The sequence below is a fragment of the Mauremys reevesii genome, linkage group 3, assembly GCF_016161935.1.
Source record: "Mauremys reevesii isolate NIE-2019 linkage group 3, ASM1616193v1, whole genome shotgun sequence".
Taxonomy (NCBI): domain Eukaryota; kingdom Metazoa; phylum Chordata; order Testudines; family Geoemydidae; genus Mauremys; species Mauremys reevesii.
The window spans coordinates 50,255,713-50,273,212 of NC_052625.1; the positions used below are offsets into that span (position 1 = coordinate 50,255,713).

Sequence of the window (17,500 nt, forward strand, 5' to 3'; positions counted from 1 at the left end):
TATAATGGCAGTGCATTGGATTTTGCCTGTACCTTTTGCTTGGTACCAAGTAACACAAAGGGCCACGTTCCATAGTCAAAGGGACTTTTGTTGGCAAAAGGAGTACAGTCATTGGTCCAGAATCTCTCGTAGGTATTTTCTGTACCACCCACTGCCACAGTATCTAAGCGCCGCATCTGTAAGTAACTTGAAGAGGTCTCTAACCAAAGGTTTTCTGAGGCCTTTTCCTGTCCATTGTGTGTGCTCAGTTTTCAAGGAGAAAGTTTACATGGTAAAGAAGGATGAAGAAAGAGGAGAGAGGAGGATGTGCCTTGAAAGATTTACCAGTGGTTACATATGGGAATCGTATCCAGACTTATTATTTGTAGCGAGGTAGCACCTAGAAGCCCTTATTAGGGATCAAGGCCCCCTAGCTCACTGTCATACACATTTAAAAAAGGAGAGTCCCTGCCCCTAAGTGTTAATCTAAGTAGATAACAAGATATAACAGAGATGGGAGGAACATAAGGGAACAGTGAGAGGAAGTGTCACTAACTTTTTTAATGTTTATTTTCCAATGCTAGTGTAGTTTCCCCTACCTTGCATTGTCAACCATATTTTGGATTGCTGAATGCAGTGGAGACTGAATCAAGTTGCATTGTTTTACAACAGTTTTGTTTATACTTAAGGCCTAAGGAGTTTATTAATGCTTTACAATGTCTTAGTCACAAAGTTAGTTTAAAGTAGTAATTTTAATGGATACAGTTAACTTTTTTGAGAAATATAGAGCATATATAAACCAAAGGGAAATTCTCAAATAATCTTGAGAATGTAAATCTCACATGTAATACAGAGGTAATTTTTTATATGCACATCCAGTGATTAAAATCTTGTCTTCTAAAGATTAGATCTCTGAAAAGGGATCTAGTAATTAAGCAGGAGACAGCTAAGAGCCTCTTCAAATGCTTCTTTCCCCAAGCATGTAGGAAAAGACCTTTCATCTATCCAGTCTAATACAAATTTCCTAGAACCTCATTTCTTGTTTTAGAGTTTGTCATACACTAAAGACCCAAAAATGAGCTGATCATTAAACTGCATGGTGCAATCTTCAATGTAGTCTTATAACCTTACCTGATAAGTGCCAACTCACACCCCCACTAGCTGGAAAGCAAAAATGACAAGTACTGTAATGCTGAAATTGGATCCAAAGGGATTTAGCAAACTGAGCATTTGCCATATTTAGCATAATCAAAGTTCCTTCCTCATACTTCAGTGATGCTTTCCTGATCTTCTGATATGATTAAAGTCTGATAGTATGGTCTTCTTAAATCTCTTCTTAAATACCGCATTTCCTAACCCCCTGATCCTTTATGTGTGAGTTTCACTTGCCAGCGGATACTTTAACACACCCAAACAGACAATTAGGGAAAAAGCGATAAAACCAGGTGAATTTGGTTCTTCATCCCAGGCTGTGGCACAAATTTGCTCAGGAAACTCTGATACTGTGTTCTCTTCATAGCGCATTGGAAGTATCAGCTTTTAGCAAAGTCACATAAGATGCTTAACAAGCTACACGTCCTATCATTTTAGCTTTGCCATTGTAGCCTTGTGGCTCAGCGCCAGAGATAGATACAACACCTCCAGCAGGATACAATAACTTACTTTTTTTTTTTTAATGTTGCATGGTTTTGTTTCTGTATTTGTTTTGTCCCATAAGGTCAATTGAAACAGAACATGCAGTAAGTATAGCTGTGCAAGGAAATTCATACTGATAGAAAAATGGCAAATGTGATTTCTTCAGTAAAGGTGGGAAACGCTCACATTTGCCTGGGGCAGTTTTTTTACAAATGAAAAACAATTCATCCTTCTTCCCTAAACCATAACGTATATATCACAACGTAGATGGAGCAGAAGGTCAGAAAGAGATGACAGCTTGCTGAGCCACTCCATATCTATGGTACTTGTAGGGAGCCCAGCACTATGATATCTGACCGCTGAATACAATAACTAAGATTCACATATAGATTCCATTCCGGAACTTATCCTAACTCCCCTTCAAAATCAGTCCCTATAGATCACCAGAGCTCATTGTTACAACCATAGTGGGACATTGGTAGGCAAGGGAGATTACCAAGCCATTGGTGTAAAAGTGGCAAAAAGTTGAAACACAACTTGGTTTAAAATAGGCAAAGCATGTTGGCCTTCGGATGACACCTGGACTCTAGCTCCTCCATGGCTCTCAGTTCTATTTCATTCCTGTTCACTTATATAATTTTCCTTTAATATATATATATATTATTCTCATATATTAAAGGGATTATTGTCTCCCCAGGATTCTGCATTCTCACTTCCTTTCAGGAGGCTGAGATTGACCCATTTTCAGTTCTGAAATTTCAGGTTATGTCTACACTGCAATGTAAGCTTGGGTTTAGTGGGACTCAAGTTGGCTGACCCATGTTAGGGAACCCTGGGCAGCTACATTGTATTTTAACCCTATTTTATGACTTTTCTATCCCATGCTGGAAAGTAGGGCTTTGGTGACCACACTGAAGTACACAGACCCAAGTCAAAGTAACTATATCCCAGAGTTCCTAGCACCCTCTTCCCCACCCAAAATGTAGTCGCTCTATCCATAGGACAGTGGTGCATTGTGCGAAAACTTTGCTGCCCGCCCTGCATGTTACCAGGAACCTGCTTGCTTTGCAGATCACTTGATCAGTTCAGTCTCCATTGCAAACCCTGGAAGCTCTCTGATAGGGTACTTGCAGATTGGTGATCAGAAGAGAATGGGTTAATGCGGACCTGAGCTGCTGCTGTTTGCAAAGGGGGGTGGCTTCTGCTTTCAATAGAGTGGATTACAGATTTTGGGATAGAGAGAACTAGCAAAGTTGTCCCATGGAACCCTGGGATGCTTCCGGCTGACTCCCAGGACCCAAGTCTACACTGCAAAGCAATAGGGCTCAGACCCTGGGTCCCGGCTTAATTCGAGATCGGACACTCCAACCCTGCAGAGTCCTGGAACTCTAGGTCCAAGCTCAGTGTTAGCGCAGTTGCAATGTAGATGCAAGGGGTGGGGTAGGTTTGACCTGGGATTAAGCACAGGCTTACATTGCAGTGGAGACATACACAGAGAGACCTGTCCCCTACCATTAGGTATTCTGGTTGTTGCCCTTACACCTACATCTTACCTTTTCTAAGACATCCTGTGTGTAGCAAACAAATAAACACCAAAGTGAGCTGTTGCAAACTGTCTCTCTGAGCTCTGCTTGCATGTTGTTTCACAGCAATTCACCTAGTCTTGCAGAGGTACATATGCAAGTTGATCATAATGGTGAAACTTCTGCCAAGTTGCATTATTTTTGTGAATAAACTATATGTAATTCTGCTACAATGAAGGATGAAGAGACAAATGTCTTTTTTGCACAGCATTGGTTATGGCGTATTTGTATGTAGGAGTCTGCAAAGTACAATCATCTGTTTAGAAACCAAAAAAGCTTGTTAAGAGGTTCACTTTATTTTATGTGGGAAAATGGTATGAAGTCAGGGAAAACCTAATTAATACCCTGATGTTGCAAAGACACACTTGCTTAAGTGCTGACGCTGTACATTAATCCCATTGGCTATGTATACACTGCAATAAAATATCTGTGATTGGCCCGGGTCAGCTGACACAGGCTTGCTGGGCATGGGCTGCAGGTCTGTAAAACTGCAGTGTAAATGCCTGGGCTCAAGGACCCTCCCTACTCATGGGGTCCCAGAGCCCTGGGCTCCAGCCCAAACCCGGGTGTCTACTCTGAGATTTTATAGCCCAACAGCCTGAGCCATGTGAGTCGGAGTCAGCTAACCTGGGCCAGTCACGGGTGTTTTATTGCATACAGACATACCCAGTGAAATCAATGGGAGTTTGTTTTTGTTTATTTCCAAAAAAAATAAGAAAGCATATAGCCAAGTGTAACGTCAACAGACCCCGGTCGTCGGTGGGCAGGATCAAACCGGGGAACTCTGGAGTTCAGCGCATGAACCTCTATCATGTGAGTTAAAAGTCAACTAGCTGTAGAGAAGACTCATTTTATCTCTTTCTCGAAGTGGTCTCGGGGCCACTAGATAGGACAGAACACCATTCCCAGGAGGTGTGTAGGTTACATGCATCCCCTAGCGGAGGAAGCACGTCCTGAGCTTCAGAGACTTCCCAGTTGAAATCCCAGACGAGCCCCCACTTATAACACTGGCAGACCCAGGTTGTCAGCCAGCGGGATCAAACCAGGGACCTCTGGAGCATCAGTGAATTCACCATGTGAATTAAAAGCCAGCTGGGTGAGACTGTAGAGCAGACTCATTTTATCTCTCTCTCTCAGTGGTCTCAGTGCCACTAGATGGGACAGAGCACCACACCCAAAAGGTATGTGGGTTACATAAGCATCAGAAGAACAATTCAGAGAAATGCCAATGGCCCAAATTTTCCCAAGGGACTAGTGATTTGGGGTGCCTCAGTTTTTGGGTGCTCAACTGGAGATACCTTAAAGGGCCCTGATTTTCCAAAAGTGCTGTCCTACCCATAGTCTGAACATCAGACCTGTTTAAAGCATCTCTAAATGGGCACCCTAAATAAATAGTAAATTTTGAAACTCCTGGATACTAACATTCTCATTATAGAAGTCCATATTCTTTCCTACTTGCATGAGCATGACTCTTCTTGACCTCAATTGATGAGCATCAAAGGGGCAATTAAACCCTTAATGTCTGATTCTCATTTACACTAAGGTAATTTTACAGTGTTTTTGCAATCTTATAGGGGCTTTAAAGCAAGATTTATACCCCCCTTTAAGGCCCTTGTACACAATTAGGGCAATGTAAAGTGGCCCTAGTATAAGTGGAAATCAGGCCCTATAATTTGCAAACTCCTCGCTTGCTCCCTCATCTATTTGAGATGCTGCACAGAGGCAACCTGTATGTTTCTAATGTGTTACCAAAAGCAGGTGACAAGAGTCTTCTTTACATATTACTCTCCCTTGGCTTTCTAGTCAACTTTAAACCTCCTAACTCAGCAGCTCTATTCATTGTAGCATACCAGGACCTTTCTAGAAAGAAAGAAAGAAAGAAGCAGAGGACTTATGATATGCAGCAAGAGAATAGAAAACTTATTTTGCAGTTTGTGAATACCAAGCATTGTAGGAAAGGTTTATTATTGTCATTCCTTTAAAGGAAACTTGGAGCACACGTATTTAGATAGATTCCCCCACACACACACACAAAAGGAGAAATTTCATTAGAAATACTGGTCTCTTAATTGTTTTCATTGACGTCTCAGGGCTTTTTTGTTTAAAAAGAAGAAAACTGCTTGAGGAGGCACTTTTGTGAAAGAATTCTATTTCCCTTGCAACTTTCACAGGAGATGACATTTATTTGTAAATTAAGTTACAAAATTCAGGTGCCTATAGAATGTGCAAGTATTGTACATACCATTTAGTTGCTACTCATTAATCTGCTTCTTGTTTAGTTGAATTGCAAACTACAACTTGAAGGGAAACTTGAAGAGAAAAATCACCAAGCTTGGAGATAGAAAACTCTGTCTCACAACCACACTTCATTTTTATATTTATTTCCTTTAGGTTCAAGATATTCATTGGTATAATGAGGCTGCCCCATTGATTTATTATCTGGTTTTTTTTAATGTCATTACATTTTAGCTCCCTCTGCCTTTTTGTCATTGGGTTACATTTAAGCACAGCAAGATCAACTTTAAACCTCCTTACTCAACAGCTTTATTAGTTATAACATACCATGACCTTTCTCGACATTCTTAAAGAAAAAGATACAGTGTAATGTCACTTTACTTTGCTTATTGTTCTTTGTTGAGGTGAACAAAGCATTTTCTACAGTGGCTATAGCACATAATTATACAGCTTTCAATAGCGGTGTCTTGGCACATATCAAAGTTCAGAAGAGCCTTTAGAAAAAAAAAGATGTTTTGTGACAGCCCAGGGAGGGTCTCATCTTTCCTTCAGAAAATAGTTCAAGGCTCTTCTGTCAAGCTTCCCTACTTAGAGCTTTTTCTCCTCCTGCTTCATAAAGTTTAAAGGGGATTCAGTGGAGTTCTATGATCTATTTCCTTTGAAAGATTGTTCCTTTGCACAGAGAAGTCCTTTGACTTCAAGAGTTCACAGATTCATGTCTTTAGGTATCATATGTCTGACCTTATCAGTTACTCTATTTAATGTAGCAGAAAAAGTCTCAACTCTTTGTGTTTGTCTGTTTTGCCTCTGTGAAATGATTTGGTGAAAAGACCATCCTTTTTAACACACCACTGAGAGGCCGTTTCTGACTGTAACCTACCCTGTGGCTCTTCTAAAAAAAAAAATTGTCCTTGTGTTTTGTGTATGGATGATTTCACAGTGAGAATAGAATTATACAAGGACAGACACACATTAAAAAAAATCTTTTGCTCTTTTTTTCCTAAATGATCTATTGGCTATTTTGGTGGCTGCTACTCTGGTTCCCCAACAGGCACAACCATTTAACAAACACAGAGATAGCGGCTGGAGTGCTGGGCCAGCAGTAGGTTTTCCCTTGCTTCGACCTACCCCAAAGGCCTTCATAATTAATTGTCCTTCAGAGATGAGGAAAGTTCAGAGACAGTGTGTGTAGCGATGTCTATTGTCTGACATTCAGTTCTCCTTCCCTCAGCTCTTTTTCTTCATTCCACAAAGGGTTATCAATAGGAGCAGAGAGCAAGCTCTCTTCTAACAGCTGCTGGTGATGGTTGTATCTTTCTGTGGAACATATTGTATTCAGCCATCTATGGATTAAATGGCTAAAAAAGTTCTAACAACCTTTTCAAACTAGCATGTTTATTTCATCTAGATTACACAGCTATTTAGCTAATTAAAAACTTCTTCAGACCCTCTTATTTTTATTTTGAATGGAAGATTAAAAAATTATTATCAAACAATTCCGGGGAAATTTTGGTCAATACCTGAAAAATTTTCTCTCCATGTCCACTTTGATCGATTTCCTCCTCCTCTGCCCAAAACAAGCATTGATTTTGAGGGGAGAAGGATGCTTAATGGAATATCCATAAAAGAAAACATTGGTGTAAGCGCCAACAGAAACAAACACTTTACCCGTTTTTTTTTTAAAAAGCTATTCCAATGCCAATAACTTCAAAGGGCAAAGAAGCTGGAGTTTTCTTAACAGATTATTAATATTGTCGCACCTTCTGTGATTAAATTAGAATCCTCTGTGGCATAATTATTAAACTTCATATACAACAGAACAAAATTACATACATGCTTCCTTGTTTTCCCTAATGATCTGTTAAACAAAGATATGGTGCAGTTAGCAGATATGCAAGAAGTACGGTCAAATTAAAGCTGTTTATTAACAATCGTTACGTTACTGTTCCAGTTAATAGAGTGAAGCCAAAAAAGACAAATACAATCATTCTTCTGCTGAACAGTTTAACTAGAAAATTAGGGAGGTTTTTAATTTACAAAAACAGTATCAATGCTCTTCATAGACTTAACTATACGAGTTAAAAAAGAATAACCTCATCAAAATGTTTTCTGGGCTCCATGGCACTTCTTTTATGTTAAGGAGACCTGCAAAGCAACCAAAATCAATTATTATATTGATTAAGTTGTGCAAGGCATTTTGCAACAGGTTTTCTGTATTTAAGAAGAAACTGCATATGAGGTACACACAGCTAATACAGTAATGCAAAAACGGTCATAAAAAATTAAAGTTATTCTTATGAATCTTTCATTAGAAGCGATGAAAAGGGACACTGGTGAAGCCAGTTCTTTGTTCTGAGCTACTCTGATGGGGGCTGATCCTGCAAACAGTCCTGCACTTTAGGAGCTTTATGCATATGAGAAGACCCTCAGCTCTTTGAGTAAAGCTACTCTTGTTGATAACTGTTTGCCAGATTGGGTCCAAAGATTGCTTCCCAGTGTTGTTTCACTTTCTCAAACAGATGTTCCTTTTAAAAATTGACAAAAGTAATGTTAAAAAAAAAACAACAACCCACCCACACAACCAGACATCTGTACCAAGACAAGCACCTACCTTATGCAGAAAGAGCTGTTGTTAGGTGGTTTAAGGCTACTTGGAGCTTTTCAGATTACTCCCCACTGCAAAGAACATGTTAACTACTGAATTGCCCTAAGCACTGTTTTATTCCTGATCAATAAAATAATAATCTTGTATTTTAATGTGCAAAATATTTTGCTTTTGCTTTTCAAGCTTTGTTCATGGAGAGCGATGAACCAAATATGCACCTCTCCTTGTTTGAGTTTTTAATATTATTTTGGGGGAAAGCCAGAGATAGTTCCAGCTCTCTGTTTTTTACAATTATTTACTGATACCCCCTTCTTTTTGTCCTTTCCTTCTCTCCCCCCTCCCCCCCCCCGTCCCAAAATTGGCAAACTCTTCAGACTCCTACTGCCATTTCATTTTGCATTCAACAAGGGGTAGGGGGAATTGAAACGTCAACTGGAGACTGAGAAAAGCTCCAATTTATAGTGCTTTAGCCTTGCACAATTCAGGATTTCTTTTGGTAGCTGCACACATTATACCCCACATCGCTCAACTCTCTTGGGGTGGTGGCAGTAGTGAGGAATGGCTATTTCTTCCTCTGTGTGTACTACAGGCCTCTAAAGACTCTTATTTATTCTCTCCCATGTCACCTTGTGTACAGTCTGGTCTGTGACACTGATGGTGATTATGTCATTATTTTGCTCTGGGGGCTTTGGCACATCTGCAGAGCTGATGCACATCTTCTTTGTTACGCTGGCATACGTCCCATATCGCAAATGCTTCATTAGCCTTACTGCCTGCCTCCTTGCCAGACAAGAATGCCCAAATCCAGGCTTCTTTTTTTGCTCTGTTCTTTTGTGTCTATGATGAGCCTTTATTCATCTTCCTAGTTCTTCCCTGTTTTCCATTTTCCTATGTGAAGCTAAATTCTGTATGTCCTCATTTCTCCCAGATCATCCTAGATTTTAATCCCTTTTAGCCCAAACTGATCCCTCACAACCTTTCCGACTTGTCATTCATCCCTGAAAATAACTAGACTAGGAACATCTCAGATTTGCAGTTGCAGGGAGGAACCAATTCATTGTGTGTTAAGTCTAGATGTACGTTCCTACTATTGGTATCAGGTAATAAATATGTCACACAATTTTTCTCCAGTCTCTTTTACATTACATGTTAACTACGTTTCATTCAAAACTTTTGGAAAGTAGGGTTGAATTGTGAACAGGGAACTATTCTTGTAATCACTGTCTAGCTGATGGAGGATTCCTAAATGCAAAGTGTGTTCTTACCACAGCTTTATATTAAAAAATTGTGCATGTTCTGTACTTCACGATTATAAAACCCAAGGCAAACATTTTCTCCTCAAAACTATCTTGGAGCTGTTCTACACAAATCACATAACAGAGTGGATAGTGCTGCTTTTAAGCAGGTGGATTAGCTACTCAGTTATAACAATTCATTTTCCTGGGTTTAACTCACTCACATCTTATTTAAACTTGGGGTGAGATCTTCAGCTGGTATAAATTGGCTCCCAAAGTCAATGGAGCTATGTTGATCCATGTCAGCTGAGAATCTGGCCTTATGTAATATTACATAAAACTCAGATGAAGTTTTTGTTTTTTAACCAAATATTAATTTTATAGAACTCTTTTACAGTTTTAGAAGACTAAAAATTAAATATAGACCTGGCTTTAGAGTCTCTTGCTCTTTACCTGTAATGTATGTTAACACTCCCCTGCATACACGCAGCGAGAGACCCACACAGCTGATACATTTTCACTGAGTTGCATGGGGCTATACCTAGGGCCCTACCAAATTCATGGCCATGAAAAATGTGTCACGGACCATGAAATCTGGTCTCCCCCCTGAAATCTGGTCTTTTGTGTGCTTTTACCATATGCTGTACAGATTTAACAGGGGAGACCAGCGTTTCTCAAATTGGGGTCCTGACCCAAAAGGGGATCAGGGAGGGGAGGTCACTGTATTGCCACCCATTCTTCTGTGCTGCCTTCAGAGCTGGGCGGCCGGAGAGTGGCAGCTCTTGGCTGGGAACCCAGCTCTGAAGGCAGAGCTGCCACCAGCAGCAGTGCAGAAGTAAGGGTGGCAATATCATACCATGCCATCCTTATTTCTACGCTGCTGCTGGTGGTGGTGCTGCCTTCAGAGCTGGGTTCCCAGCCAGCAGCCGCCGCTCTCCAGCTGCCCAGCTCTGAAAGCAGTGTCACTGCCAGCGGCAGTGCAAAAGTAAGGGTAGCAGTACTGCAACCCCCCCTAAAATAACCTTGAGGGCCCCACACAACTCCTTTCTGGGACAGGATCCCAACAATTACACCACCATGAAATTTCAGATTTAAACAGCTGAAATCATGAAATTTACAATTTTTAAAATCCTATGGCTGTGAAATTGACCAAAATGGGCGGGTGAATTTGGTAGGGCCTTGGCTATAACTGTATGACTCCCTTGGACTTTAATGCACACTCCTCTTCTGTAGGTCTTTGAACTGTTATCCCTAAGTGTGTCAAGTATTTAACGGCATCACCACTATATTGTGAAATGGCAGTGTGGTGTGTTTGGGAAATAGCAACTAATCGTACAGCGCAGCTAATTTCTATAACTTTTGAAAACCATGAGAGCGACTCGGCATCACCATAAATGATGTCAACACCTCCCTCTGACACATCTTCCCTCTGTATCCCCTGCCCTGTTACAAAGCAGATGCCAGGCATGACTGAGATGGTAAAGCAACAGCGTTGCAAGTTTATCGTGACTCCAGTCTTATGTCATCATAGTGTGAGATCATCATAGCACCATTATTTCAAACAATATGCTGTATGGACACGATTCCCTCCAGTTATAGGTCCATGGGTCCCCACCCATTATGAGGCCATGAGGAGGTGACTGCTGGGCAAAACCATTATAAATGATGTCCATGAAAGGCCCATACCATGTGCCAGTACAAGATATAATACAGCCTAAAAAAATGAAGCTGTAGTATGCTGATCTAATATTAAAGTGGCAATATTTCCCTACAAGATTAAGAACAACAACACTAAGGCTATCACAGCAGCTGGAGAATCAGCTCTATCTAGGTGCTTACATGGGCCCATCACTATAGTACCTGAGCACCTGCCAAGTATTTAATAATAGGAAGAACAATCTCTGTCTCTTCCTTGCCAGCTTGCATGAGGACTAGCTTAATTAGCATGTGTGTGAGAGAGCGAGAAAGGCACAATGGGAAGAGCTTTTTGAGAGAAAGCAAAGTTAAACAGATAAGTTTTCCATTTCGTTCTGAACAGGGTGAGGTACATGGTCATTCCTAGCTCCTGGGGGAGTCCATTCCCTTGGTGAGGACTGGCTTATTTAAAAGTTCCAACTCCTGAGCCTCCCCTAAGGGTGGATAGTTAAATGGTCCCAGTGAAACAGAACTGTCGTGATGGTCTCTCAGGTAGCTAGGGCCAGACCAGTGGAGGAGTTCGACCTTGAACTCAGTTCTGTATTTATTAGGGAGCCAGCGCAGAGAGCAGAGGGCCAGGGCAGTATGCATTGCCAAGCAGACAGACTGCTGCATTGATCAGGACTTGCAGGAGGGTGATGACATAGACACGTGAATAGATTTAAAGTAGCAGGCCACAACTTTATTAACTTTAATATTAAAGGAGAGGCTTTTAACTAGAAGGCATCGATGGGGCCTTGGGGGGAGGCGTTGAATGGCCTCAGGCCATGGAACCAAGCAATATGGGCTGGTTCTCTTAGACAAACCCCTGCTATTCAGTTCCCCATTCAGCCCAATGCAGAATCCCATCACCTTCCTCCTGCAAGGAGCAATGAGGGGACAGACAAGGGGAAGACTTCAGACCTCCTCTTGCCTCACGGGTTCACCAGTCCCTGGGCCATGTGCTTGCGTTTACCTGAGGATCTGTCTCCTTGACGCTTCCTGCCTGCATTGGGCACCAGCCACATGCTGCAACATTTATTACCCCCTGCCTCTTTTATTTCTTTATTTTGAAGTGTCGTCTCCCTTGTCTTTACCCCCCTACCAGGTCCCCAGGGTGCTGTGAGGAAGGTGGGAAAAGCCACCAACACCTTGCCAGTCTTGCCCACCAAGAAAACATTCCTTTCTGACCCCAGATAGCTTAGACCTACAGCAACCCCTGGAAACCCAGCTTGGAAAACTGCACCACATACAGGGCAGAGGGGCTGGGGCAGCTTTCCGCAGCGAGCATGGCTGCTGGGTGCGCGGGAATGCTTAAACACAGGGGTTCCCTGGAGCCAATCAGCTTCCTCATGCCCCATCCCCACTCCACCCCCATCCCCAACTGATCAATGGGTGGCATGGGGAGGTAGAGCTCTGCTTCACTCTCCCCACCCAGGCATGACCCCCACCTGTATTCTGAGCAGGGGAACGGGCACATTTTCCCTCCACTCCAGACACTGCCCAGCTGATTACAGACCACCTGCCCCCAAGCCCCACATACTAAGACAAAAAGAGCCATTTCAGGACCTGGAACTTAATTCCTAGATAGACCAAAAAAAAACAGATTACAAATATTTTCTCATTATTCCTGGGCAGAACTGGCAGGAGTGCCTATATTACGGTTTTATACCGTGGAATATGTACTCTGTAAATGGAGGGATATAAACATTTGATGTGTTACTGCAGTGTTAAAGATCCATCCACTAAGCCGAATGCTGGCCAGCGTAGGGACAGTAGGGTAACCACACTACAAAGAGGTTTACGTACTGTGCATGCTGCAAAAGCACTTTTAACCGTGCACGCCGATTTTATCCACCAGCTCCCGCAGCAGAATTCCCCTACGCATGGTAGTAAATCTGTGCCGGGACCTGTTATTGGTGAAAGAGGCACATGCTCTTCAGCATCCAGGCCCTGTCGCCTGCCCTTTCTGTCCCATCATAAAACGCTCCTGTGTCGCTACTATCCCAGAAAACCTGTGGAGCAGCCTATCTGCAGTTACTATAAGGGAGCCGGAATTGGGTGTTCAATCTCAACCTCGTGTTCACTCTTCTGGGCACAGGTGTTCTGTGGTGTCTGTGTCTAGTACCTGTCAGGATTTGGCAGCATGGTATGTAACATTGCCAAGCATCGTAGGAGATGCCTCTGAAAGCAGAGCATGTTTAGTCACAATGGGGCTGAGTTAAAGGGTCAGTAAGTCAGAACAGTCTTGCATTTGTTGGTTTTATTTCTCATTCAAGGGGAGGCTAATGCAGCTTTGTGTGTGTGTAAAAGTAACCAGGCATATACTTTTTTCCTTTTACTCCCCAACATATATTAAACCCCAACACAGCTTAAACTATAGGAATTCATTAGTGATTTTTCCTTACTGTTACAATGCTATTAATGATGCAGGAGGTCAAGAGCTATCCCTTGTAAATCCCTATAGTCGCACACGTCTAACTCAGCAGGAAAACCAAAAGAAAAAATTCCCAGAATGCAACTTGATAGCTTGGAAGTAAAATATTTTAGAGATCTTGGTCAGGAGGAGAGGGAAGGAATTTGCATATTTTAAGAGGTGAGAGATCAAAATCGTAATTTAAGATCCTCTTTTGTCTGTTTGAAACTTCAATTTTTTTTTTATTTAAAAAATGTTTGCCCCACACCGTGGCATGACTGCATTTCAGGGGTGGGTAAAGTACTCCTCTGTCTCATGAGTTCTCAAGCTGGGGGATAAGATTCTCAGGGTGGCAGTCAGAAATAGGTGTCAGGGGGTCAGGACTACCTTGCCTTTCACATATTGCTAAATGGGAATCGGGTCCCAGCTAGATCCCTTCTAGATGGAAGGGGTGTTGCATTATAGAATAGCAGCTCTAACCATCCATCCATGGCTCGTGAAATGTACGTATCAGTTTAGTATCTATGTGCTATGTATTGTATCCCTATGTGGATCTTGTAAAGTACTTTGGACTCCTTCAGTGTGAAAAAGCTTTATTTAAATGTAAGTGATTAAATCTAGTGTATTCCACAGTATCCATTTTCACTGCACCACCACTTTTGCTTCTCTGATGTTATTGGACATCTCAGCACTCCCTCTGTCCCGTCCTTTCCTTGTGAGAGCAAGGCTTTCTTTCCCCTGCTAAAAGCAGCTTTGTGGTCCAGGTTTAATGCCTCAACACTTTTGCATGGCAGTGGAGGAGGGGGTTGCTCCTCACTCCAGCCAGGCATTTTGAAATGATTTTAGGGATGTACGTTAAAGGGTTTATTCAGCTGTGTGTTTTATTGGTGGTTTGTTAGGAAAAAGGAAAGAATGCAAATGCAGCAGTAAGCAACAAAATAAAAAAAAACACGTGTCTCCATAATTTTTCCTTTTCAAACCTGGCTGATTTGGGGCTAGAACTCTTCGCTTCTCTGTAACAGCAGCTGGGGCACTAATCACTAGCGTCAGCATTTCAGTGTTAAATCTGCCCCTTCAGCACCACTACACCGCAGGATCCCTTGTGATGCTGGTGTGAGGGTCACAGTGGTGGGGAGGGTGACCACATTGAAATCACTCTGATTCTTTCCCCGAGTGAGTCTCCCAGCTGGAGAGGAACACAGCGCTCACAAGTGTGGAGCGTTTCTAGATCGCTGTGGCTGTTTCCCACCCCTAGCTAGGTGCTTTCAGTGCTAGAAGGAAGCATAAGCTGTGATTCTAGTCCAGGGGTTCTTAAACTTCATTGAACCATGACCCCCTTCTGACAACAATTACTACATGGCCCCTGGATGGCCCTGGGCCCCAGCCACCTTGGCAACCCCATTAGAACAGGGTCACAAACCACTTTGGGGTCCCGACCCACAGTCTGAGAACTGATCTACAGAAACACTTGCACTGAAAGTGCTGCAGGCGCAAATTTGAGTGAGACTCAAAGACTGAATGCAATGATAGTGTGGACTCCAGACTGCCATGAGGTACCCCGTGCCGCCTCCAATGAAGAAGTCACCGAGATTAATGCCGAGCTCCACCCTAATCTGAGAAAAGGAGACGACTGGGGGACATTTTGTGCCCAATAATTTAAGTATTATTCACTTGTATTTTTGAAATAAAAATGCCTTTTCCAAATATCTCCCTCTCCTCATAAGTGATAATGGAAGAGGCATTAGCCTTTCCATGGCCTGAGCCAACCTATTTTTTTCCTAAGAGGGGTCCAGAATGTTCAGCCAATTGAGTGATCTAATTAGCTGAAAATTGTTAATTTCCTTTACCTTATAAAGCACCTAATGCAGAAACTGTTAAATAATGTTAAGTGTCAGACTTTAACTGAGTACATTGGGCCATATGCTGCCCCAGCTTGCGCGCCAAAAAGTGTAGCAACTTACTCCAAAACCTGCCTCCAAATTTTCTGTGTAAGCCAAGGCCTCCTGCTTGGTATGCTGCCACACCAACTCACAGCACAAAGATGGGCCCACGCAGCCATTCTACTTCCTCCAAAAAAGAGGATGGTGGTTTGAAAAATGTAGGAGGAGTCGGGGCAAAGGCAAAGCACTCCACCAGCTACCCTGGAAAAACAAGAAAACCGATTGCAAAGGAGCACTGCTTTGAGCAGCATTCACCTGGTAGTGACAGAAATCTACACTTTACAGCTACACACTATACGAGGCCGGCTCTTGTTCCCTGCACTGCAGAGGGCAAGCTCTGTGGCTAGATCTGCCCCATCCATTCAGAAAGGTGGGGTCTGCCTCCATGGCACCATGCAGCTTCTTCCACTAGGGGTTCCTCTGCAGCCTCAGGGATCCGCAAGTAGGGAGGGGCTGGTGAAGGTAGCTACAATCTCCCCTCCATCCTGCATGAAATCTGCCTAAAAATTCACGCAGCCTAGAGGTGGCATTAACTTTTGGTTGACCCCCATCTTTGCTGTGCCTCAGGAGTATTCCAGATAGCTTCAGGCGAGTGGATTGGAAAGGAGGAGAGAGCCCAAAACTCACCACGGAGGAGACAGCAGAGCCGCAAGATTTGGCTGCCAAACCTGCTGCCTGGCACTCTTGGTGGGGGCAGTGGAATGGAGGGAATCTGGCCAAATGCTGCAGCAAGGGGAGCCTCATAATTTTCATTCAGCCTGAGGAGTCCAGTTATTTTGTTATTGGTATTGTGGGGCCCATTGTGCTAGGTGCTGCACACACACCTATAAGTCAGACACCCCATTCCAGTCCCAAAGAGCATAGAGTGTGAGAATGCGATGAGAGGGAATAGGTGGGTAAACCAGACCAGCGTGGGCATATAGTACAAGCAACGCAAGCCTCTTTGTTTGCTCTAACAAGCGGCGGCAGCCCAGTAAGATACTGGATGAATAAGCACAAAGGGGTGCCACCTGCAAAGGGTGGGGCGTGCAGGCTTTATCTCTGACTGCAAGGGGCCCGGAAGAATTGGTTGGCCATTTCCATACTCTGTGGCTCCTTGTTACAGATTCGGCCACGTGAGTAGCAGCCGTGTCGTGCGCGATGGGTGGGGAGTCAATGGCAGCGGAGAGCACCAGGGAAGGGTTTGCCCTCCACACAAATGCTCTGGTGGGTGTCGTACCATTTCCTGGCGCATATTGATACATATTTAGCGGCTCGCTTGCCCGGCAGCCTTCACGAATGCCCTTCCTCTAAGGGATGATGGATGAGGAGCCCTATGGAATGGCCTACATGCAGTTTCCCAAGTCTCTCTTCTCTTTTTGTGTGTTTTTCTCCCTGCAAGGGGGTGGATTATGACTGTAAATCTCACTCTTTATGCTGAATCTCATCGCTGCTGTCAATTTAAGTCAGATATTAACTTTACATCCCTGTGGGCACTTGTGTGTATTGTTCATCCTTTTTAGTATTTTTCCTCAGAGAAGCCGTTTCCATTGAATCATCTTTTATTGCTACTATACTTTTGCTTGCACAGACTGGTATGTGCACACTTAATGCTGTTTCATTTGGAACTACGCACACCCAGAGTACTCCCTCGATGGCAGACTCTTAATCCTGGAGAGGGTCTAATAGATACTGTTTACACCTTCTCTTTGGGTTAAGAAGCTCTGTGTGGAGCCCCTTACTGCTGCCACTATATAGATCATCCAACTCGAGAAGTCAGCCAGCTTCCCGCTCACCCCCTCCAACCTGTTTACCTCCCATTAGTATGTCTGTGGGGGATGCAGCTCTGCAACCTGAGCAGCCTTCACCAGCTGAAGACCTCTGATCCCAAGTCCACTAGAGATTTTCGCTTTTCTATTTGGCAAAACGACTTGTTGCCTACCAGGTCGGCATGAATAAAGATATTTTTTAAATCCGTAACGTCCTGCTATTGGAAAAAAAACAACCCATTGCTGTCTTTCTGGATAATTTAACCTCGCCTGGCAGGCTGACATCTTGAGTGGTCTGTGCTGCACTTATTTATTTCTGCTCATAATTAGACTTTAAAGAAAAAAAAAGCCACACACACACACACCAAGAATTCTACTTTATATAAAATTTGAAAGCAAAATCAATCCTGACGCAATCTTATCATTTTTAAAGTATGTTTATCCAGCTTT

At 42.9% G+C, this 17,500-nt stretch overlaps 1 protein-coding gene across 7 annotated transcripts in view; it reads left to right on the forward strand.

Annotated features, from left to right (window-relative positions):
* The window catches only part of PROX1 (prospero homeobox 1), a 54,158-nt gene that overhangs the window by 23,892 nt on the left and 12,766 nt on the right, over positions 1-17,500 (forward strand). The window lies entirely within an intron of this gene.